General features: G+C 41.7%; 1 protein-coding gene across 2 annotated transcripts in view; it reads right to left on the bottom strand.

Annotated features, from left to right (window-relative positions):
* Window positions 1–24,870, bottom strand: part of LOC142496965 (NXPE family member 1-like) — a 55,895-nt gene that overhangs the window by 24,081 nt on the left and 6,944 nt on the right. The gene's annotated exons all lie outside the window — the stretch shown is intronic.

Raw genomic sequence — 24,870 nt, 5'->3', positions numbered from 1 at the left:
TATAGCTATATAGAGAGGGAACACTCTCCTTCAGCAACAGGCAATTTAGCTCCTAGGCAATTGGGGATAATCACTATTCTGGTGAGATACAATTATAGGGAGCTTCATTTAATAACCGTAGGCTCAGCTATTAAGCTACTGTATATTTACACTAGATGGAATACCTACAAAGCTAATCCTCATCTACTCATATTATTGGTGTAGCAGTGTCCCTGTAATCGATCAGGCACGTGACACTGATACATGAATCTATGAGACTATACCAGTAGCTTGCTCTACCCCTCCCAAAGGTGCTTTTCATCCAGGTCTATTTCCACTTGGAACCAAATATTAATCTCTTATAAAGTTGAACATTTATGATGTTACCAAGTGATATTTAAGAAACTAGCGGCATCTACTCTAAGCACACACCTGCCTCCAGATGTAATTGTTTTTACGCAGGTTCTTTTTTGCCGTTGTTTCAGGACCCATTCATTTTATTATATTGAATAAGGTATGTATTTTATCATTGTAGGGTGTTTTCTGAAGTGCAGCAACAAAGGGAATCCTTTTCTTCTCAGTATTACATCATTTCTAATCCCTGCTAGCACCACCCTCCCACTCCTTGGGTTCCTAACTATTATACTCTCACATACACACCCTCTTGACGTGGAGCAGGGTTTTCTTAACCCCTTAGGGGTTATCCCCCTTGTACCCCAAATGTTTCTCTAAGATATTAACACTCACAAAGCGTGCTTGTATTACAGAACAGCGACTCGACTATTATATTGGGGTTGTGCTTCAATCTTACTGGTACAGCACCTCCATCTCGTGCAGCCCCCAGCTGTATGGGGTGAAGTATCTGCAAAAGAATGATACCTCCCTTCTCCTGATATACTTCACTCTCAGGCAGGAGTATAGGTAAAAGTGCAGTGTCTCTTTATTGGTCTCTTCTTCTATTCAGCAGCCAGATCATGCAGCAAGCTGTCTCCCTCCAGGATGTCCCTGACCTCACTCCCAGCCAAGGGCACAGACAGTGGGTCCTGCTCTTCCCCTATCCTCTTTTAAGATGTAGTTATGTGGTAAACCAGATAGGCTTTTAACATATTTATGTGGTAAGTCCTGTGCTTATCATACGAGTGAGCCAGCGGTGCTGGCTATATGTCAGCCACCATTGAGGGATCCGGCTAGCCAAGCTCTGCCTGATTTCCAGGGAGAAGCCCGGCAGGGAGGCTCATTGGAGTAGGTAGGGATAGGTCCCCAGCTCGAAGCTCCCCAGCGGGAGCAAGCGAGAGAGAGTTCAGGGTCCTTTTCACGGATAAGCTTGGCAGGACCATCTAACTGATCACCTGGTCCACACTGGGGATCATCGAGGCCTCCACAAGAATGCTTAGATGGGGAGGTAGTAAAGATGCTGGCCCTAGGGGTGATAGTTCGGTCTCAGAGTCATTGGGCTTCCCCGGTAGTCTTGGTACTTAAGAAGGATGAAACCACCTGGTTCTGTGTAGACAACCGTCAGCTCAACGCTCAGACTGTGTCAGATGCCTATCCCATGCCCCACATGGATGAGTACTTACAGTAGATGAGCTTGCCGGGGCAAGATATCTGTCACGGGAGACCAGTGCTTACCTTACGAAAATATGCCTGGTTCCTTTGATTAACAAAACGTGAGATAAAATACATTGTATTTATTCAGACGAGAAACACACACAGCTTGATTTACAATATAACACAAAATAAACACTTACGGGAATGAGATAAAACAAAATAATTGGTTTCCAGAACGAAAGTCCATGAAATGCAGTCTCTAGGTATTAATTCCCAGGCGTGGGGTTAATACACGAACAATAGACTTGAAACTGTCTTTGGCTATGGGCACCACTTGCAGCCCCTGTTTCTCAGCCGAAAGAAGTATCTTTGTTCTGCGCTTGCAGAATTTGTTTCCAAGTACTTAGTTCTAACAAACTTTTACAGATGAAACGTCTTTGTACCGCATACTGTCCTTTCCGATGACACAGATGAACGATGTAGAACACAAACCCGATAGGCTTGGGAGGGTGTTATAAGCCTGTGCAGGCTCTGGATAATACACAGCCAATCTTGGCATGGGAAGCAAATTCCCACCCAATGGCAAGTTTGCCAGTAGTTCCTGCAACCTTGCAAATGCTAAGGGTCATGTGCTAGCTTCACACTTAACCCGCTTAGCATACCTGACCAAGCCCCCTTGCACGGAGGCAGAAAGTCTATCTTTCTCCAGTATGCCCGGACATCTGCTACGCAAACTGTTTCAATACACTGTGACAAAAAGAAAAGAGGTTGGGGCGCTCCCTATTTGTATAGGCTTGTGATGTTGCCTGTGTGGTAGTGTGTAACCAAAGAAAGGGTAGTGTATACTTGCCCTTGTTGTTTTCTGCAGCTGGACCAGTAGAGAAGATAAAGCCCGGAATCTTCTTGTAGTTGCAGTGAAGGTGGAGGGTTGGTCAGCGCACGGGATTTTGCTCAAACGTAGAGATAAGAGGATAGGAAGATATGGAACACGGTATTAGTGTTTTAGTAATCGAACGGTACAATACAGCCAAAAGAACTTTGGAATTAAAAATGTATGAAAAATATATTTTTAAAATAGCTTAAAAATCTTTGGAATTAAAGAACCTTGGTAATTAAAAGTAAAAATATATAAATATATGAAAAAATATATTTCTAAAATAGCTTAAAAATAGATTAGAAAATCCTTAAATAAAATCCTTAAATAAAATTTAAATGGAATTGTGTGTTTTTTTATGAACAGAAGCAGAATATGTGCTATATGTGGATGACTAACAGGGTGTGTTTACATAGCCTGTTGTTGGTCTGAGGTAAAAAGGGGATAATGGGGCTGGTTAGCAGAGTTTAATGTGCAGTCTTTCCTTCACGGAATGCTGCTAAAAACAATAACTTTCTCACCCTCCTGGTGGGGGCAGTACGTGAGTTGCTTCTCTCCCGGGGGCCCAAATAGGAAGAAAAGGGCCGAACTCGGGGAGTGAGCAAAATAGAATTTATTAGGTACAGAAAACAAAGTCAAAATAACACTCACAGTACAGCTTTAAAACAGCCCAGCATCAGCCTGATCGTCCGGTGATATTCCTCTCACCAGTACAGCTCCCGTGGTCGCGTCCGACGGCGGGACCGGAAGAGGAGGTCTTACCGGATGTCAGCAGGCTGGCTGGGTCCTTCAATCAATGGGCTCCGGCAGGGAACTAAAAACCTTTGGCTGTTGATAGCCAATTCTCGTCCCTTTTGGAGTTATCAGTTCTAAATAGGCTGGGTGCTAATTTATTCTTTATATTATCTGCTTTTTTAAGGATGACCTTGGGTCTTTCTGGGAGGTAGTTTCTAAGGGTGTCATCTCCTTGTAGAAGGTGCCAGTGTTTATTAAGAATTTGTTGTATTTTGCCTGAATCCTGGCTGTATTGAGTTAAAAATGCGACGTTAAAATTTTCTGTCGGTTGTTTTTGTGTTGTTTTTAGGATATCTCGTCGTTGTAGGAGACCTGTCTTCTTAATGGATTCATCTAGTGAGTTTTTGTTGAATCCTTTGTTAATAAACCGATTTTTTAAAATGTCTGCTTGTTCTTTAAAAGTGTTACCGTCGCTGCAATTCCGCCTGATACGGCGGAATTGGCCTGGTGGTATGTTAGATAGCCATTTTTTGTGGTGGCAGCTTGTTCTCAGTAGGTAGTTGTTGCAGTCTACTTTCTTGAAAAATGTTTTGGTTTTGAGAGAACTGTTCTCGACATAGATGGTTAGATCTAAAAAATCTACAGAGATGGGGTTTGTGCAGGCCGTGAATTTTAGATTGATTTCATTGTCATTGATATATTCTAAGAACCGTTTTAGATCCTCCTCGCTACCTTTCCAGATGAAGAAGATATCATCTATATATCTCCGCCAAAGCACCAGATCTGCGCTAAATTCATGTGTTGACCAGATTTTGTCCTGTTCCCAGGCGTCCATAAAAAGATTGGCGTAGCTTGGTGCAAATTTCGTGCCCATTGCGGTTCCGCATTTTTGTAGGTAGTACTTTCCATCAAAGTTAAAAAGGTTATGTTTTAAAATAAAGTTAATACTCTCTAGAATAAAAGATTTCTGTTCTATAAGAACGTTTGGGTCATTGCTTAATGTCCTATCAATGGCTGAAATACCATCCTCGTGGTTAATGGATGTGTATAGTGATGTTACATCACATGTGCATAGTATAAAATCTGGGCTCCATGCTGTTTGTTCTATCAGATTGATAGTTTGTGTGGTGTCTCTGAGGTATGATTTCATCCCCACGACGTAAGGTTGTAGGGAAATGTCTATGTATTCTGACAGTCGTGAGGTGAGAGAGCCTATACCCGAAAGTCCAAAGTTCTTTTGGCTGTATTGTACCGTTCGATTACTAAAACACTAATACCGTGTTCCATATCTTCCTATCCTCTTATCTCTACGTTTGAGCAAAATCCCGTGCGCTGACCAACCCTCCACCTCCACTGCAACTACAAGAAGATTCCGGGCTTTATCTTCTCTACTGGTCCAGCTGCAGAAAACAACAAGGGCAAGTATACACTACCCTTTCTTTGGTTTCACACTACCACACAGGCAACATCACAAGCCTATACAAATAGGGAGCGCCCCAACCTCTTTTCTTTTTGTCACATTATTCTAAACCCGCTTTGGTGGCAGCACCCTGACCTTCACATGATGGAAGAAGAAACCCTAGAAACAGAAAACACAAATGAAATTATGGAAAGTATATTCACTAAAATATTGTTTAGAAGCAATAATATAGAGAATAAAATGAAGGAAGTCGAGACGGCCGAGATGGGGGACATAGAAACCATCAACAACGAGTTTGATAAACTAGAGACACTCCTCAAAAAAGAAACAAAAAAAGTTTGGGACAAGGTATATCTACAGAAATACCTAGATGCAAAACGCATCTCAAGAGGATTGCGTTTTTCTAAAAAAGCCTCCTTTGAATTATCAGATATTGAATTTAATGTCATGTGGGAGGAGAGTATGGACACTTGCTCCTTTACCCTCATGAAACTCATCATAGAGCATCACAACAAAACCCTGTCAGATATAGACAGGGAGGTGGTTTTGATCCAGAAAAGACTAGAACCTATAATGGAAAACCCAACTTTCCAAAGTAGGGACAAAAAACTAGCAGATGAAATTGACACGATAGAAAGACTTCTAATAGAATCAAAAAACAAAAAATACAGACGAGATGAGGAAGACTACACAGTCGGCTCAAATCCAAGATGGCAGAAAGTCACACTAATCCCACCAAGCACTCCAAGGGAACGTAAGAGAACATTTGAATATAAGGGTAGGGACATAAATATAGAAAGTGGTCCTAGTACTTCAAGCCACCAAACAAACACAGACTACAATAAATCTAACGCAAAGAACACGAATAAGAAGAATGTAAAATTCAGGCATGATGAAAAACAAGCACCATCAAGGGAATGGGCACCAAGGGAACACGAGAACCACAGAGATTCAAATGAGAATAGATATACATACCACGAAAGAGATAATAAGCGAACAGACACATATAGAAGGGACGAAGAGAAAAGACAACACAGACAGGGACACCAATATGATGACCAATGGAAATATAAACCCTACACCACCAAACACAGCGATTACCACGAGCACCACCACAGGGCCAGATCTCCCATAGAGAACCACAGAGCAAGATCTCCGCTAGAACAGAGAGAAAATAGATATGAAAGGGAACGTAGCCCAAGAAGAGATCGTAGGTCACCACCTAGACACTCAGGACATTCTGGGCCTTTTTTAGAGAAGGCCCCAGTGAGGAAAGCCCCCCCTCTAATGACACAGAACAGATACATACTCTTAGAAGGACAGAGGGAACAAGACTCCCCGAACACAAGGGCCAAAAAAAGACCACACGAGGAAAACGGGGAGGAAGAAATCAGCAGAAAAAGGCCAGCAAAACAATAGAAACCAGTAACATCTTCAATCTTAGCAATAAAAGTCTGAATGCTGATGAATGTAGCCTCATCAAAAAGGGCCTTAACTACGCTCCAGCCGCTGTAGCCAGCGGTTTCAATCTATACATAGACGCACATAAATTTATAAGACAACTGACGCTAAAAAAATTCTTCCTATCCAAAGACGCACAAAGTAGGGAAATCACAAGTAACAGTACACCTACAACAATAGATGAAAACACATTCAAACACACAACTCTCAAAGAAAAATCTAAATTCTATCCAAGCTGGGCTAAGAGCCATAATATAGAGACATTTCACCAGAAAATAGAAGAAGACTTCGAAAAACTTACCCATAGCAAAAGAAGTAAAATAAAACATAATCTAACACTTAAAGAAAAGACTGCGCTCAAAAAACTTGAGGATGATAAATCAATAACCATCAAACAAGCAGATAAAGGGGGGGGCGTAGTGATCATGGATACTACCAACTATAAAAAAGAAGCAGACAGGATCCTCTCAGATGCTATTACATATGAGAGTCTAAGAATAAATCCCCATAAGAATTTCTGTACAGAATATTCAAAACACCTAGACAAGGGTAAAGAAATAGGGGTAATAAACACCAAGGAATATGAATACTTGAATGTCAAATTCCCCGTGATGCCGATTTTCTATTTCCTTCCCAAAATACACAAAAGTCTGATAGACCCACCAGGAAGACCGATCATTTCGGGTATAGGCTCTCTCACCTCACGACTGTCAGAATACATAGACATTTCCCTACAACCTTACGTCGTGGGGATGAAATCACACCTCAGAGACACCACACAAACTATCAATCTGATAGAACAAACAGCATGGAGCCCAGATTTTATACTATGCACATGTGATGTAACATCACTATACACATCCATTAACCACGAGGATGGTATTTCAGCCATTGATAGGACATTAAGCAATGACCCAAACGTTCTTATAGAACAGAAATCTTTTATTCTAGAGAGTATTAACTTTATTTTAAAACATAACCTTTTTAACTTTGATGGAAAGTACTACCTACAAAAATGCGGAACCGCAATGGGCACGAAATTTGCACCAAGCTACGCCAATCTTTTTATGGACGCCTGGGAACAGGACAAAATCTGGTCAACACATGAATTTAGCGCAGATCTGGCGCTTTGGCGGAGATATATAGATGATATCTTCTTCATCTGGAAAGGTAGCGAGGAGGATCTAAAACGGTTCTTAGAATATATCAATGACAACGAAATCAATCTAAAATTCACGGCCTGCACAAACCCCATCTCTGTAGATTTTTTAGATCTAACCATCTATGTCGAGAACAGTTCTCTCAAAACCAAAACATTTTTCAAGAAAGTAGACTGCAACAACTACCTACTGAGAACAAGCTGCCACCACAAAAAATGGCTATCTAACATACCACCAGGCCAATTCCGCCGTATCAGGCGGAATTGCAGCGACGGTAACACTTTTAAAGAACAAGCAGACATTTTAAAAAATCGGTTTATTAACAAAGGATTCAACAAAAACTCACTAGATGAATCCATTAAGAAGACAGGTCTCCTACAACGACGAGATATCCTAAAAACAACACAAAAACAACCGACAGAAAATTTTAACGTCGCATTTTTAACTCAATACAGCCAGGATTCAGGCAAAATACAACAAATTCTTAATAAACACTGGCACCTTCTACAAGGAGATGACACCCTTAGAAACTACCTCCCAGAAAGACCCAAGGTCATCCTTAAAAAAGCAGATAATATAAAGAATAAATTAGCACCCAGCCTATTTAGAACTGATAACTCCAAAAGGGACGAGAATTGGCTATCAACAGCCAAAGGGTTTTAGTTCCCTGCCGGAGCCCATTGATTGAAGGACCCAGCCAGCCTGCTGACATCCGGTAAGACCTCCTCTTCCGGTCCCGCCGTCGGACGCGACCACGGGAGCTGTACTGGTGAGAGGAATATCACCGGACGATCAGGCTGATGCTGGGCTGTTTTAAAGCTGTACTGTGAGTGTTATTTTGACTTTGTTTTCTGTACCTAATAAATTCTATTTTGCTCACTCACCGAGTTCGGCCCTTTTCTTCCTATTTGGGCCCCCGGGAGAGAAGCAACTCACGTACTGCCCCCACCAGGAGGGTGAGAAAGTTATTGTTTTTAGCAGCATTCCGTGAAGGAAAGACTGCACATTAAACTCTGCTAACCAGCCCCATTATCCCCTTTTTACCTCAGACCAACAACAGGCTATGTAAACACACCCTGTTAGTCATCCACATATAGCACATATTCTGCTTCTGTTCATAAAAAAACACACAATTCCATTTAAATTTTATTTAAGGATTTTCTAATCTATTTTTAAGCTATTTTAGAAATATATTTTTTCATATATTTATATATTTATATATTTTTACTTTTAATTACCAAGGTTCTTTAATTCCAAAGATTTTTAAGCTATTTTAAAAATATATTTTTCATACATTTTTAATTCCAAAGTTCTTTTGGCTGTATTGTACCGTTCGATTACTAAAACACTAATACCGTGTTCCATATCTTCCTATCCTCTTATCTCTACGTTTGAGCAAAATCCTGTGCGCTGACCAACCCTCCACCTCCACTGTTTCAATACACTGCCTGACATTTAGCACTTTAACCAGGTTGGTGTCTTTTGAAGCCACGGACTTTTGCAGACACTCTGGAGCCTGCTCCACAGGGAGTCTCAGAAGTCCTGACAGACATTATACATGACTCATCACTGACCATAAATGGCAATGGTGAATGCTTAATGTATTCGCTGTCCTGCCTGACTGAAATGTAAATGTCCCGGTTCCTATAATTTTAAAGTTCTAAACTCCAAGCTACTTCTCCTTTATGCTTTAAAATAAATGTTACAGTTCTAATAACTATACTAGATTATATGTCTACCCCCTAGCACTCTGCACACCAAAAATTAGAAAGCTAGGACGTTCCTATCCAAAGTTAGTGTGAGGATATCTAACGCCCGGCATCCCCGCACTTCTTCTCGTGCGCCCCCGTGCCCACGCGGGGCATCAGCCCTGTATATATGCTCAGCTTGGTCACAGGCTCTTTGGCTGAGCATAGATTGTGTTAAAGTGTTTACCAACCCGGCTTGCCGCTGGACCATCTTCTTTCTGGAACTCTGAACTCGGCTTCCTCTGACCCAGACCACGGCATTGCACCTTGACCATCCTGCTCTCCATACTCCCAACCTCAGCATTGTACCTCGACCATCCTGCTCTCCATACTCCCAACCACGGCATTGTACCTCGACCATCACTCCATTTGTACTCTCCAAATCCGACCTTGCCAAGTATTAATGATTACCCTGACCTCTCTACCCCAGACCCAGCTTGCACGTCTACTCTACACTCCGGACGTGATCCCCATGTCTGTGGCTGGTGCGTTCATACTCCCATCTCAGTACAGGGGTCTCGTCTTGTTTGTGGTGAGCACAGCGTAACAATTAGCCGCTTAATTATGTGAGGGCTATGGTGTGGTTTGTGGTTAAACTTTTCCCTGGTCTGCGGTTTGAGGCCGGGATGTAATGTTGCAATCCCCGGCGTCAATCGATAACCACAGACGTACTTTACCAATTGACCTTAATTGAATAGGGATACCACATTATACACTGTTGTGATCCGGCGTCTTTTCCTGGCCGCAGACCACTTAACTAATTTAACTTGCGATTAAGGCTTCCCTTGCTAGTCTGCGGTTACACAGTGATACTGTGTTGTAATGCCGGGCTCGACAACAAAACCACAGACACGCTTATCCAATTAACCCTTTAAACACCGCTAGAGGCCCCTTTTTCCTAGCGGATGCATTTTAGACATATCAATACATATTACTGCGACTGTAGGCAGTCCTGGGCTGCAGAGCTGACACAATACAGTCACTTTAACTGACTCAGGGGAACCTTGTCACATGAGTTATACTTGTGTGCCCCTTATACCTGATGGGATACACACAGACTGTTCTAACATAATTACATTGTTGCTGGCATTAGGGGGCAGCAGAGCTGACTCTATCTTTACCCACTATGACTCTGAGGACCCTGTTTCATGGCTTATACACAGTCGTTATATGGCATTAATCTCATCCCCTTATTCCTGGGAAGAGATACAGGCATTTAACATACATTTACAGTATTATTACCCTGGTTGGGTTGCAGAGCTAACACTCTACAATTCCCAACCTGGTTCAGGGGCACCCAGTTGGGCAAAATGCCATTATTAATGGCCTGGGGACCCCTTCACCGTCACAGTATCTGACTACTATGGATCTGTCCCGGGGGTACTGACAGATCCCACTGACACAGGAGGCGCAGGAAAAGTTTGCTTTCATCACCCAGAGTGTCTTATCTAAATTGTCGGTTATTCGGTATGAAGAATGCCCCAGTTACCTTTCAGCGTCTTGTCAATCGTTTACTGGAAGGGATGCAGGATTTTGCAAGGGCATAGCTGGATGATATATGTAGCTATTTTTAGTGACACTTGGGTCTCATATCTTCAACATGTAGCGGTGGTGCTAGCAAGGATCAGGGAAGCCAGGTTAACCCACAAGCCATCTAAGTACCTGGTCAGCTTGGCAGAGGTAATTTACCTCAGTCACTGGGTGGGAGGAGGGCACCTCAAACCTGAGCCTGCCAAGGTGGAGGTATTTGTTAACTAGCCGGTCCACATACTAAAAAGCAGGTTATGATATTTCTGTGCACCGCCGGCTAATACCGTAAGTTTGTGCCCCAGTACAGCACCCTGGCCAAAACTCCTAACTGACTTGACACAGAGAAATTCTCAGTTATGGTAGCCTGGTCTCCCATGTGTGGGGAGGCATTTCAGGCTCTTAAATCCGCTTTGGCAAGTGCTCTAATCCTGGCAGCTCCCAACTACAGCAAGCAGTTCCTGGTGCAGACCGATGCCTCGGACTATGGCATCGGAGCTGTGTTGAGCCAGGTAGGCGAGGATGGGGGAGAACACCCGATCGTCTACCTCAGCCACAAGCTGCTACCTCGAAAGGTTATCTATGCCACCATCTAGGAGTGCTTGATCATTGTCTGGGCACTGAAGAAGCTCCAGACCGACGTTTATGGTTGAGATTTTACTGTGATTACAGATCACAACCCTCTGAGCTGGTTGTAGCGGGTGCTGGGGGAGAATGGAAAGTTACTCCGCTGGAGCCTTGCCCTGCAGGAATTTGACTTTACTATTCAGCACAAGAAGGGCAGTGAGCAATGCAAACGGTCTCTGCTGACAGGACATACCCAGTGACAAATGAGCCTCAGGACATCCAAGCTTGGGAAGGCACCTGATGTGGTGACTATCCCAGAGCCTTCATCTTAAAGGGGGAGGTGTGACATTGGGGGTAACCAGTCTTCATAATAAAGGTGAAGGCCGACTAGTTACCCTTGAAAACCGTGTGTGTTGTAACCTTTAATGTCATGCAATAAACCTGGGATTTCAGGGTAGGAGTTTTATGGTGGATATTTGGGTAAACATTTGCTTAAAACATGTGCACAAGGTTGGGGGGTAAAGATATCGGTTCTCCCCCTATTTTACCCACAGACTGCGGATATAGTAAAACATTTTGCTACCCCCGCTCAAGATCTATCTCGGTACTTCCAAGTAAGACACTTTATAAAGCAGGTCTGACAGGGAATTTTTTTTAAAGAATTGACCGGGTTTGAACATCTACAGTGGTGGCCGCCTTTAGCCTCCTGCGGCCGTTTCAGCGCAACTCTGAAAAACGCGGGCAGATGCAGTGTTTGATGCAGCATGTTCCGGTATTTAAAGCCGCGGCCGTGTGCATTGTATTAGCGCTGTCTCGGCATGAATGCGGCATGAACGCGGTGAAGTGTGTGGCATTCGAAAAAAATACCCCAAAAAATCGGAGATATTGGAGAATAAAAGGGGCCGTGACAGTACGTAGTAACAGAAAAGGTCAGAAAGGCCTCATATGCCCTATATATAAAGAGTTAGTGTCAGATAGTGAAGTAATACATTTTAAATATATGGAGGGATGGGCACATGATTTGCAAACAGAGATCCTGAACGAGGAATGGATGAATATTTGGGAAGGAGTAACAAAGACATCTATTTGCACTAGAACAAAGGAACATGCATGTAGGATACTATTTAGATGGTACTTGACCTCACAAAACTAAGTAAGATCTATCCCGATATCCAGATTTATGTTGGAGGGGCTGTGGAGGCGTGGGAGATATTATCCATATTTAATGGACATGTCCAAAAATAGTGAAGCTGTGGTCCAATATAAGAGATTGGCTTGACTTGATGTTGGGCCCAATGATGTTTCTCCTAGCCAGGCCAATCAAATCACTGACCCACCACAAACGCAAACTCAGCTCCCACATTCTTACAGCCGCTAGATGCGCAATAGCTGCGGCCTGGAAAAATATAGAAGCTCCTTCCACGAAAACGATTTAAAAAAAAGGATAAACAAGGCCATGATAATGGACAGACTGACAGCAAGCTTTAGACACACTACAAAATATGGGACCCATGGTCTACATATAGATATGATTGTATCTAAACCCAGGATATTGAGGATTGGACCTAAGGAGAAGGGAGGAGTTAGATTGGGCTAGATCTGGGAGTTTCCTGACCCCACACATCAAAGAGAGGATTTCTATGTCTTTACAGTTGGCTGAATCGAAAGATGATGGTGAAACGCCCCCCCTCCCTCCTCATTAGTTGTCTTCCCCCCTGATATATTGTATTAAATTGTTATTAACAGAATGGGTGCGCCTTCACCCCCTTCCCCCATGATTGGGCTTCCCTGGCCACAAAGGGGCGTGCGGGGGAGTGGGAGAGGGCGGACTATATGCCTAATCCCCCCCCCCCCCCACCAGCAAATGTTTGTGTATTTTTGTATGTTTTATTATTCAAGTATACTATGTTATGTTAATATGATGTTCCCCTGTCACCCTTTATTCTGTATACCTGTGAAATGTTCAATGATTAGATCATATGATAAACATTTGTTTTTTCCCCATAATGCAGATTACACCTACAGTATGTGGTTGGTATAGGGATTGGTGATAATAATTAAAGGATCTAATTAATGCTTATTCAATTCTAATATTTCTGGTGTTTTCAATGCAAGTACCTTAATGGTACTAAATGGGAAAATACATTAATTGAAAATACAGAACATTCGACTTTATTCAGATGCGAGACAGTTGAGACAGATTGTTTATAATTTGAACATCTAACAATAATAATATCAGAAGACTAAGATAAAATATAAGGGTGGTGAGAAACGATAATGATTGGAAGTAGATTCCCAATAAGGATTGATACCAATTTAGAGAGGATGGCGGTATAAGATATTAAGAGGTGGTGAGGGCAATGCATGGATAATGAAGAAAAACTGAGACATAACATCTGTCCCATTGGATTACAAGTAAAGAAGACAGAAGGAAAGAAAAGAAAGAAGGAAAAAATTCAGAAAAAATAAAAGAATGAAGAACTCTCCTGGGAGACATCTCTTCAATCAAGATATGATCGCAGACTTCTTTGCATCGGCTGTTGAGGAGCATTGCGTCATGGGTCATGAGTTGGTGATCACGTTGAACGGGGGTGAAGACATCAAAGGTAAGAAAGACATGAATTGTATTTTATTTAATTGTGGAATTTTTTGGGGATGCCAATTAACTGCCAATGTGTTAATCTATGCCCCTTTTCGGGGTAAAGATAAACACAGTGACAAGCAATGCATTTTTAGGCAAATGTTGTTTTTTTATTTCATTGCAATGTATTGTATTTTTTTTTAGGTTGCCCAGTGACTGCCAATGTGCTTATCTATGCCCTCTTAAGGATATAGATATGCACAGTGACAAGCAATGCATTTGTTTCCAAATGTTTGTTTTTATTTAATTGTAATGTATTGTATTTTTTATTTTACTTGGTGCTTGTTTTTTGTTAGCTTGCCCATTGACTTTCCTAATGGCAAACCATGCCCGTATTATATGGGCATTGTGTACCACTGTGCCAATCAATTGGTTTATTGTCATTTTTATTTTATTTTTTTAATGTAATGTTTTATTTTGTGTTTTTTATTTTTATTTTAGCTTGCCCATTGATTGCCATTTTATGGCCATGGTTTACAACTGTACCAATCAATGGGTAGCAGGCTTGGAGAGTGGGGGTAGTTGCCCCGGGCAGTGTGGTTAGGCGTCCCGGTGGGTAGCAGGGGAGGTTAACCCCTTAATTACTATAGCGGGGTCATGTAATGTTGCTACCCCCGGTGGACAAGGACAGTGATGAGGATGGCCTTCAACCTGGTAGAGGTAAGTACAACTTTTAATTTTTAAGGGGCAAATGCACTATTATCCATATCTGGATTATTATTATTCCCATTATTATACTGTATCTGTTGGTGTTTGGGGGGTTTGGTATTTATGTATTGCACTGTAATGTTTTTTTTGAATGGCGGAAAGCGCTATTGGCCATCTTTGGTTAATAGCACTTTTACCCATTCTGCTTGTTGGTACTGGGGGTGGGTGAAGGTAGTAGTTGCCGGGGTGGGCGTTTAGGCCTTGCAGTAGGGTAGCACGATGGGGTTAACCCCTTCATTACCACAGTGGTTGTAACTGCTAAGGTAATGAAGGGGTTAACTTCTATTGCCACCCACCTGCAAGGCTTAAACACCCACCCTGGGCAACTGCAAGCTTCACCTATCCCCTGTACCAACAACCATAATGGGTAAAAGTGATATTAACCAAAGATGGCCAATAGCGCTTTCTGCCATTCAAAAAAACACAAAATGCAGTGCCTGCTATTTAACCCTTTCATTACCTTAATGGTTAGCCGCTAAGGTAATGAAACTGGCTACAATTTATTTTTTTTGCATACGATTGCGTGGAACTCGTGGGATCCCTGGATCTCCGTGGGACACTGGGGTGGTGTCCCCAGCGGCCTCTGGTTTCAATCCTGTGAAGTAAAACTAAAAGAAACTACTTTAATGCACCTTGAAAAAAAATACTAAGCTGTGATAAACATATGGACCTATAAAAATATTGCACATTTTTATAGTGATAAAAATAATCAAGCGCAAATAACATCAATTTAAACCAAAATAACAATAAACAGTATACTGTCCTTAGAGAATGCAGCTCCCGACACAGGATTCACACCAAATCCAACCTGCAATCGAAGAAGAGAACAGGTGCCCAAATCTCATCAGGACATGAAAAATAGGAGTGGAGACACCAAGTAGTGTAATATTGTCAACTACAACAAATGTAATCAGTGTTGATAGGTCTATAAAGTTTGCACTCACGTGTACAACGCGATAATAGGGCATTGTGGTTATTAGAAGTTACCAACTTTAATTTCCAGATAGGTACTCCGGATCAACATCAGTATTGTTCCATAGGAAAGGAAGGGAAATCCATATACACAGGAGAAAAAGCAAAATAGTATAATATTGCTTTTAATATTAAAAACACAAAGTATTCCACTTACATAAGTGTCTTTGTGGCGGGCATTCAGGCCACCCTGGGTCATATGGACAGACAGTTATCTTCACAGCAACAGCATCTGCTCCGCGGCCGACACAGCATACACTGGGCTGATTAATGTAGTCCTCCACTCTGGATGTCACCAACAAAGTGCCACTCTGTAGTCAATGACTCACCCAACGCGCGTTTCTACTTAATAGTCTTCCTCAGGGGCTAATCTAATATCCTGCACTGTTTCCCTTCCTTAAATATACTGTTTCTTGTTATTTTGGTTTAAATTGATGCTATTTGCGCTTGATTATTTTTATCACTATTATATGTTTTCATTCTAGAGCAGCACTAACATTATACTTTGTATATTAATCACTGTGTGTTCACATTTATATATATATATTTTATTTTATACTAATTAGTTATCACATTTATTATGGAATCATCACCATCTATATCTAACACTATGTTTTCAAGACTAAAAATAGAAGTTTAAATCTAGACAGCATTTTTGATAATAAAGATGAAGAATATTTGGAAGATAAAGAAGAACTTTTTTCCATGTTTGGTCAATTGGAGAAATATCTACAGCAGCGGCAGCTCTTATTCGAGCAAAAGCCGCTGGCTGTATGCGGCTGGGAAGCGGGTAGCCGCGGCGCGTGGCGGCGCACTGTGACGTCACAGTCACACGCGCGCCCGGCTTCCCCGTCTTCCCCGGCTTCCGCAGGCTTCCCCGACACCCCTGGAGATGAAATTAAGGTAAGCGGGGTTGCGGGGAAGCAGAGGGGCAGAGCAGAAGCCGGGCTCGGGGTCCGGAAGGAGAGTAAATTGCGCGCGAGGTGGAGGGGGTGTGCATGTGGGAAACGCGGCGGCGCGCGGTTATTACTGGCGGCAGCTGGGGTAGATCCCGGCATGCCGCCGGCATTTAGTGCGATAAAGTATGTCGCTACTGTAATTGCGGATAAAAAGAGATTATGGGATAAAGTGACTTTAGAAAGCTATCTTTTAAACAAGCGGGTTCCCAGATGTTTGAGAATTCTAAAGCAGCCAACTTCAAATGCTGATGATGCAGTTTCTATGACAGCATGGGATAAAATTACTGATACATGCTCGTCAGATTTAATGAAGCTTCTTATTGCACAACATAAAGCTAAGCTGTCTCAGCTGGATAAATTGATTAAAGAGCTAGAAGTAAAATTGTCTCTTTTTGAATCTTCATCCGATTATGCAAAGTTAGATACTGAATTACAGGAAAAATTAGATTTACTGGAGAGCAATCTTATCTCTGTGAAAAAAAATCAAAATTTTACAGAGATAAGAAAGACTATGCTACCGGTAAAATTAAAACTTGGGCCAAACATGAGGCCAAACAGGAGGCATCGCAACAAAAAGTACCGGTTAAAACTAAACCAAGAGATCCCTCTAAGGAATGGGGTAAAGTACCCAAAATAAAAAAGGATCAAATTCATCCTATAGGAAGAAAGAACATTCACCACCTAGATATTATAGGAAAGAAAGTCCGACTCATTATAGGGAAAGATATGTAAAGAAAAGAAGGTGCCCCCAAGGAGGGATAGGAGCTATGAAAGATATGAGAAGAGGGATTATAAACCTTATGTTAAATATCAATCAAGAGAAGATGATGGTGAGGTTCCTGCCACTTCTGCTTTGGCTCAATTTTTAGAGTTGGATCGTTATCCCCCACGAGAGGGGAGAAGTCAGAATTGGGAGATACCATTAACATCAGATTCTCCCCACTGTGGGAAGATTACAGGCCCCAAACACCCAGGGAGAGGAGAAAATGGGAAAAATCTGTAGAAGAGGAACAAGAGGAGGGATTAATTCAGTCAAAAAGAGCAAAATAGATAATACGCAGGGTATTTTTAATTTGAGTAAAATTGTTTTGACTAATGATGAACAATCAGTTTGGGCAAACGGTTTAAAATTTGCCCCAACTGTTCATTTTAGTTCCTTTAATGCATTCATAGATGCAAATAAATTCTTAAGAAAGTTAACAGTAAAAAGACATTTCTTAAAAAGAAAATTTGATTCACCTGGTCCTAGAAATGATGCAGTAGTAGGATCAAATGAGAAATATGTCCACACAGGATTAAAATCGAAGTCTACCTTTAATCCTTATCAGGATAGAGGTAATTTTGGGACACATTTTATCATCTGATCATAAATGACCTTGAAAAAATTGAAAGTAACCAGTCAAAAAAGAGAAATCTAAGTCAAAAAGAGAATATGACCTCAAGCTATTGTCAGAAAGAACAGACATAGTGATGAAACCCGCCGACAAAGGCGGGGGTACTGTAATCATGGACAGGACATATTATATAGAGGTGTCTTTACGCCTATTAGGTGACCCAATTACATATAAACATTTGACCATAGACCCATCTAAAGTATTTGCACAAGAGTTGGGGATATTATTGAATTAAGGTCTAAATGAGGGATTATTAAACGATCAGGAATTAAAATTTTTAAATATTCTGTTTCCAAAAATTCCTATCTTTTATTTTCAACCTAAACTGCAAAAAGATCCAATACGACCCCCAGGAAGACCGATTATATCAGGAATCGGGTCTGCCACATCTAATTTATCCATGCACATAGATAAATTCCTCCAAAGCTATGTGGTAGAATTAAGATCTCATCTTAAGGACATGACCACATCATAAATCTATTGCCAGATATTGAGTGGAAGGAGGGATTTATACTCTGTACTGTGGATGTGTGTTCATTATATAGAGTTATTAACCATTCCCAGGGCTGTGATGCCATCAAAACTATTTAGATGAATAATAATAAATTGGATCAGGTTCAGATAGATTTTATAATAGAGAGTATAAAATATATATTGACTCATAATTATTTTATGCTGGATGACAAATACTATCTGCAGCTATGTGGCTCCGCCATGGGTACGAGGTTTGTGCCTAGTTATGCTAACCTTTTCCTGGGTAACTGGGAGGAGGAGGTTATTTACAATCATAACCCATATGGCGCAAACCTCGTCCTATGGCGGCGCTACATAGATGATATTATTTTCATTTGGAATGGTGCAGAACCTTCATTGACAGAATTTTTGGCATATATTAATGATAATGAATATAATTTATCATTTAAAGAGACACAAAGTACAGTGTATATTCCATATTTGGATCTATTGATATATATAGAAGATCATGCAATTCAAACGAAGACTCATTTTAAAAATATAGATTGCAATAGTTTTATTCTTAATTCCAGTTGCCATCATAAGAATTGTCTTAAAGGGGTCCCGTTTGGACAGTTTCAAAGAATTAGAAGAAACTGTTCAAAGGTAGACACCTTTCAGGTCCAGGCAAAAATCTTGGAGCAAAGATTTGTAGAAAAAAATTATTATCCAATTATGATAGAAGAAGCCAAGAATAAAGCCCTAAAACAAGAACGAACAAGTTTATTAGGCATTCCTAAGGAAAAAAAAGTCAACAATAATTTTATACCTTTCATTACTCAGTTTAATAGGGAATCAAGCCAAATACAGAACATTATTCGTAAACACTGGCATGTTCTGAAACAGGATGTGATCCTGAAAGACTATCTTCCAGAATATCCTCAGGTAGTTTTTACGAAGGCGAGAAACCTAAAAGACAGTCTAGCACCAAGTGCCTTAAAGAAAGAATTAACAAATGGATATAAGACACGGATACATGGAAAGCCTAAGTTTTCAAGTGCAATAAATGTAAGGCATGTAAATTTGGGGTTGATAAAACTGACACTTTTATTTCCAATAATACCAAGGAAATATTGAAAATGCAGGGTTTTATAAACTGTAAAAGCACTTATGTGGTACATGTTCTGACATGCCTCTGCAATTATCAATATGTGGGGAGGACTATCCACCCTATAAGGGTGAGAATATTAGAACATATACGGAACATCAGCATTGGATTGGAAACACATAATGTGTCTCTACATTTTAAAAAATGTCATCATTCTGACCCCTCTGGACTCAAATATATGGGAATTGAGCAGATATCTGCTCACTGGAGAGGTGGAAATAGAATTCAAGCGTTATCCAAGAGGGAATCCTTTTGGATACATAGGTTGAGGACGTTACAACCAAGAGGTTTAAATGTCGATTTTGACATAAATGCTTTTTTGGTGTGAGGTTTGCAATGTATTAGTGGTACTTTTTCATTTCCCTCTAAATTCTAAAATGTCTTTTTTGATATGTTACCTTTTTTTAATATGTTTAATATTCTAATTATCTTATTTTTGTATTTTTAGATATCCATTGCCAAATGATTCATCAATTAATTATTGAATGTAAATTAGCAGTAGCTAGATTAGGATGTATTTAACTATGCTTGGATGTCCCTGTCAGTGTCTGTGCGAACCATTTTGGAATTTATACCTTTTGACTGGCAGACCCACTGACAGAGAAATAATTTTATATAATAATTTTTAATACAGTTGTATAATATATGCTTGATATGGCAATATGCTCTTGTCATTTCTCATAAATGTTAACAAATGTATAAATGTTGTTATTGTTCCTGTATCTAATAGTATTAAGTTTGTGACCCTGAGGGAGAAATTACACTTACTGTAATGCGTTTAGCTATCAGATATATTTAGATGGATGCTATATGCCCATTGGATAGCTGTGTAACAGTTTTTGATTGCCAAGACTTTGTACGTTTTGAGCGCTATAATATGCTAATATGCGTGTTGACGCGGTATGTGATGCGTTGCGTGACGTCGGACGTGATGACGTCACACGTGACACTCTGCAATTTAAAATCTAATGCGGTGGGTCATTTAAAGAATGAAAACAGTGCTGTATGCCCATTGGATAGCTGTGTAACAGTTTCTGACTGCCAAGACTGTAAGTTTTGAGCGCTATAATATGCTAAATATGCGTGATGACACGTTACATGACGCGTTTCCGGAGCTCCAGAGGGAGGTGGTGCGGTGGGAGACGGTGTGGGCTTTCATCCAAGCTACCTCATCTAGCTTTTATAGCTGCAATGCTGTTTTAACTCGTATACACTGTAAGTGTGCATTTTATAGGCTTTATGGATAAATTAAGCTTTTTTGTCAGATCTGTGCTATGTACGTTTTTCTCCCTCTCTCGCTGAGGTGTATCCCCTGAGTGACGGATGCCATTGGTTACTGCTTTATTGATCTACATTGCCTGAAAACACCTATCTCTTGTGAGTAGGATAGACATAGGAGCCAAGATTGAATAGGAATACTCCCAGCACTGTATCTACATCTGCACTTAGAGTTTTTTCTCTTTGTATTTTTTCCTTATGCTCCCCCTGGATCGTTTCATACAAGTTCTACTGTTTGGGGAAGAGTGAAGACAACCCCACCAGAGGGTTGAAGCAGGGGGTTCTTATACTGTATATTTTATATATTTCATATATTACCACTTGTGAGTTTTTGGTCAATGCACTGTTCATTACATAAAGTCACTTGATTTATATAGGACAGTTAGCGCCTTTATAACATCTTTCTTGCACAATAACAAACAAAGGCATAATTAACATAATGAACTGCAACTATTATGCAAATTTATTATTGTTTTTGTCAGCTTTTCTGTCACAAATGATGTTAATAGTGAATTGATCATACATTTGCATAATAGTTGGAATAGTCGTTTGGAAACGAAATCAGCAGGCAGCACTCCAGAATTGAACAAACAAGTGTATTGAAAAAATAAACACAAAACCAACGTTTCGGTCCACGAATGGGACCTTTGTCAAGGTGGTGCAGTGGAGCTGCCAGGACTTCAAACCTGCACGGGTAAGTAATGGGGGGGGGGGGGGGGGTGTTGCTGCTCCTCCTGCTCCTCCTGCTCACGCGGTGTCCCGCCCTCCCATCCCCGTGGCTGGCTGCCCGTGGTAGGTGGTAGTGGGGGGTGTTCCTTCCCACTCCCCTGGTCCCCGTGGCTGGCTGTCGTGTTCCTTCCCCGCCCCCCAACCCCTCCCCGGTCCCCAGCACTCCCGTTTCACCTGATGCCGACAGAGTGGGGAAAGTACCTTCACCGATTTGAAGAATCTTATTTCCCATACGCCAATGCTCCCAAACGCCAATGCTTCGCCAAGCCACAAACCCACAAACAAACATTTTTTTTATATAGTTCTTTGCCATCGCGTGATGTCACTGGGGGCGGGGTTAGTGTGTTGCAATGTAACCGCCCAGCCGGTCACAAACCCACAAAACACCAAACAATTTTTGACTATATATATATATATATATATATATATATATATATATATATATATATATATATATAATAGATGCAGTAGATAGATAGAAGATAGATGCAGTAGATAGATAGATACATAGATAGAAGATAGATTCAGTAGATAGATACAGTAGCTAGATATAGAATATAGATACAGTAGATAGAAGATGGATACAGTAGATAGAAGATAGATCCAGTAGCTAGATACAGTAGATAGATATAGAAGATAGATGCAGTAGATAGATACAGTAGCTAGATATAGAATATAGATATAGTAGATAGAAGATAGATACAGTAGCTAGATACAGTAGATAGATATAGAAGATAGATACAGTAGATAGAAGACAGATATAGTAGATAGCTACAGTAGATAGATACAGAAGATAGATACAGAAGATAGATACAGTAGATAGAAGATAGATACAGTAGATAGCTACAGTAGATAGATATAGAAGATATATACAGAAGATAGATACAGTAGCTAGAAGATAGATACAGTAGATAGATACAGCAGATAGATATAGAAGATATATACAGTAGATAGATACAGTAGATAGAAGATAGACACAGTAGATAGCTACAGTAGATAGATATAGAAGATAGATACAGTAGATATATACAGTAGATAGAAGATAGATACAATAGACAGATACAGTAGATAAATATAGAAGATATATGCAGTAAATATATAGAGAAGATAGATACAGTAGAGAGATATAGCAGACAGATACAGTAGATAGATACAGTAGAAAGAAGATAGATACAGTAGATAGATACAGTAGAAAGAAGATAGATACAGTAGATAGATACAGTAGATAGAAGATAGATACAGTAGATAGATATAGAAGATAGATACAGCAGATAGATATAGAAGATAGATACAGTAGATAGAAGATAGATACAATAGATAGAAGATAGACACAGTAGATAAATATTGAAGATAGATACAGTAGATAGATATAGAAGATAGATACAGTAGATAGAAGATAGACACAGTAGATAGATATAGAATATATATATATATATATATATATATATATATATATGCAAATATAGCTGTATGCTCATCTGCATGTCTTAGGCAGGTTTGCAGCCCAGCCTTTTCCCATTATCACCCAGCATACAGCACTTCCACTGCAGCAAGGGATTCTGGGAAATGACATGCAAATGAGCACACAGTGTCACTTTTTGCCTCAATAACCATTTTTAACATGGTTCCCTATAGGCTTAAGCTTGCTGCATGGTCACAGCTTTGAGCACAGCCAGGGTTAAGGTGCATACCCAGAAAACCACCCACAGACAGCTGTTTCGACCTTGATGGGTCTCATCAGTGTGGGGTTGATTTTACTGGTAATGCAAGAGAGGCTATGGGATAGGCTAAACCATAATACTGAGTTAAGTTATGGTGAGTAAAAAAAGTGACAAAAACCCTCCACAGGAAAGCAAATATGCAAATATAGCTGTATGCTCATCTGCATGTCTTAGGCAGGTCTGCAACCCCGCCTTTCCCCATTATCACCCAGCATACAGCACTTCCCTATAGGGAACCATGTTAAAAATGGTTATTGAGGCAAAAAGTGACACTGTGTGCTCATTTGCATGTCATTTCCCAGAATCCCTTGCTGCAGTGGAAGTGCTGTATGCTGGGTGATAATGGGGAAAGGCGGGGTTGCAGACCTGCCTAAGACATGCAGATGAGCATACAGCTATATTTCCATATTTGCTTTCCTGTGGAGGGTTTTTGTCACTTTTTTTACTCACCATAACTTAACTCAGTATTATGGTTTAGCCTATCCCATAGCCTCTCTTGCATTACCAGTAAAATCAACCCCACACTGATGAGACCCATCAAGGTCGAAACATCTGTCTGTGGGTGGGTTTTTGGCTAAGATCAAGAGGATGGAGGTTGCCATGGAGCCCGCCGGGACCACTCTGCACAAGAAGAAGAAGACGAAGAAGGAGAAGCACACGGCACCCCCGGAGACGGTCCCCAGCAGCCAGGAGACGGACGGAGGAGGCCCAGCGGCAACCAGCTCCAGCGGCTCAGGCGACGTTGCCACCCCCAGCGGCCTCACCCCCACTGCCAGCACCAGCAGTGGCGGTCCCAGCTCCAACCCTGGAGCTGGGAGCAGCAACAACAGGAGGATCCCCTGCCTGGAACCCTGGATGAGGCAGACGGTGGTGATGCAGCTGAGGGAGGTCGACGGACAGCGCCCTCTATTGGGCGCTGAGACCTTTGCCAAGGAGCTGGTGAGCAAAGCAGGCTTTACTCCGGACGAGATCCTGAGCATCCAGGACCTCAGGGGTGGCCTGTTTTTCATCACCTTCGCCACGGCGGGAGCCTGCAGGAGGTACTGGGAGGCTTTCCAGACCCTGAAACAGGAGGTCCCCTTCTCAGAGTTCGACGTCAACTGCCCTATCCAGAGGGACGAGAAGAGGATCACTGTGACGGTGAGGAACCCCCATATCCCTGGAAAAGATATTGCAACCTTTCTGCGGCGCTCTTGCACCATGGTGAAGGAGCCGAGCAGGATCAAGGACAAGTTGGGGTACTGGGTGGGAAAGTGGAGCATGGTAGTTCACTTGTGGCCAAATCCAGAAGTGGCAGATCGGCTGCACCACCTCCCTCCCAGTTTTTCACTTGCGGGCAGCTCAGGGAGGATCTTTTACCCTGACCAGCCCCAGACCTGCGGTAATTGCGGGAACCTGGGGCATCAGTGGAAACAGTGCACCCTGAAAGCCTGCAGAAACTGCAAGAACACCGGACACGAAACAAAGGATTGTCCCCGCCAGAAAACCTGCGACCTGTGCGGAGAGACAACCCACATGTTCCGAGACTGCCAGCTGAGGGTCAGGAGCTACGCAGAGGCCGCGGCGAAAGGCGCAACACTGGGCGCGCCCCTGACAGCAACCCAGAAGGCAGCCAAGAAGCCCCCTGCAAACCAACCCGTAAAGGCACAAGGGGGTAAGTATCAGAAGGAGCAAAGGGAAAAGGAGGCCACCCAAGCAGCGCCCGCTGCGGCTCCTGAGCCCGCTGCCCCTTCAGTAGCAGCCCCCACCCCACCCCTTCCCACCCTCACCCCTGCAGCAACACTCCCTCCCACACCCACTGCTGCTGCAACCCCCACCCTCCCCCCTA

Source organism: Ascaphus truei, chromosome 6 (assembly GCF_040206685.1).
Source record: "Ascaphus truei isolate aAscTru1 chromosome 6, aAscTru1.hap1, whole genome shotgun sequence".
Taxonomy (NCBI): domain Eukaryota; kingdom Metazoa; phylum Chordata; class Amphibia; order Anura; family Ascaphidae; genus Ascaphus; species Ascaphus truei.
Note: the sequence above shows the minus strand (reverse complement) of the source record. Positions and strands in the feature narration are given on the sequence as shown.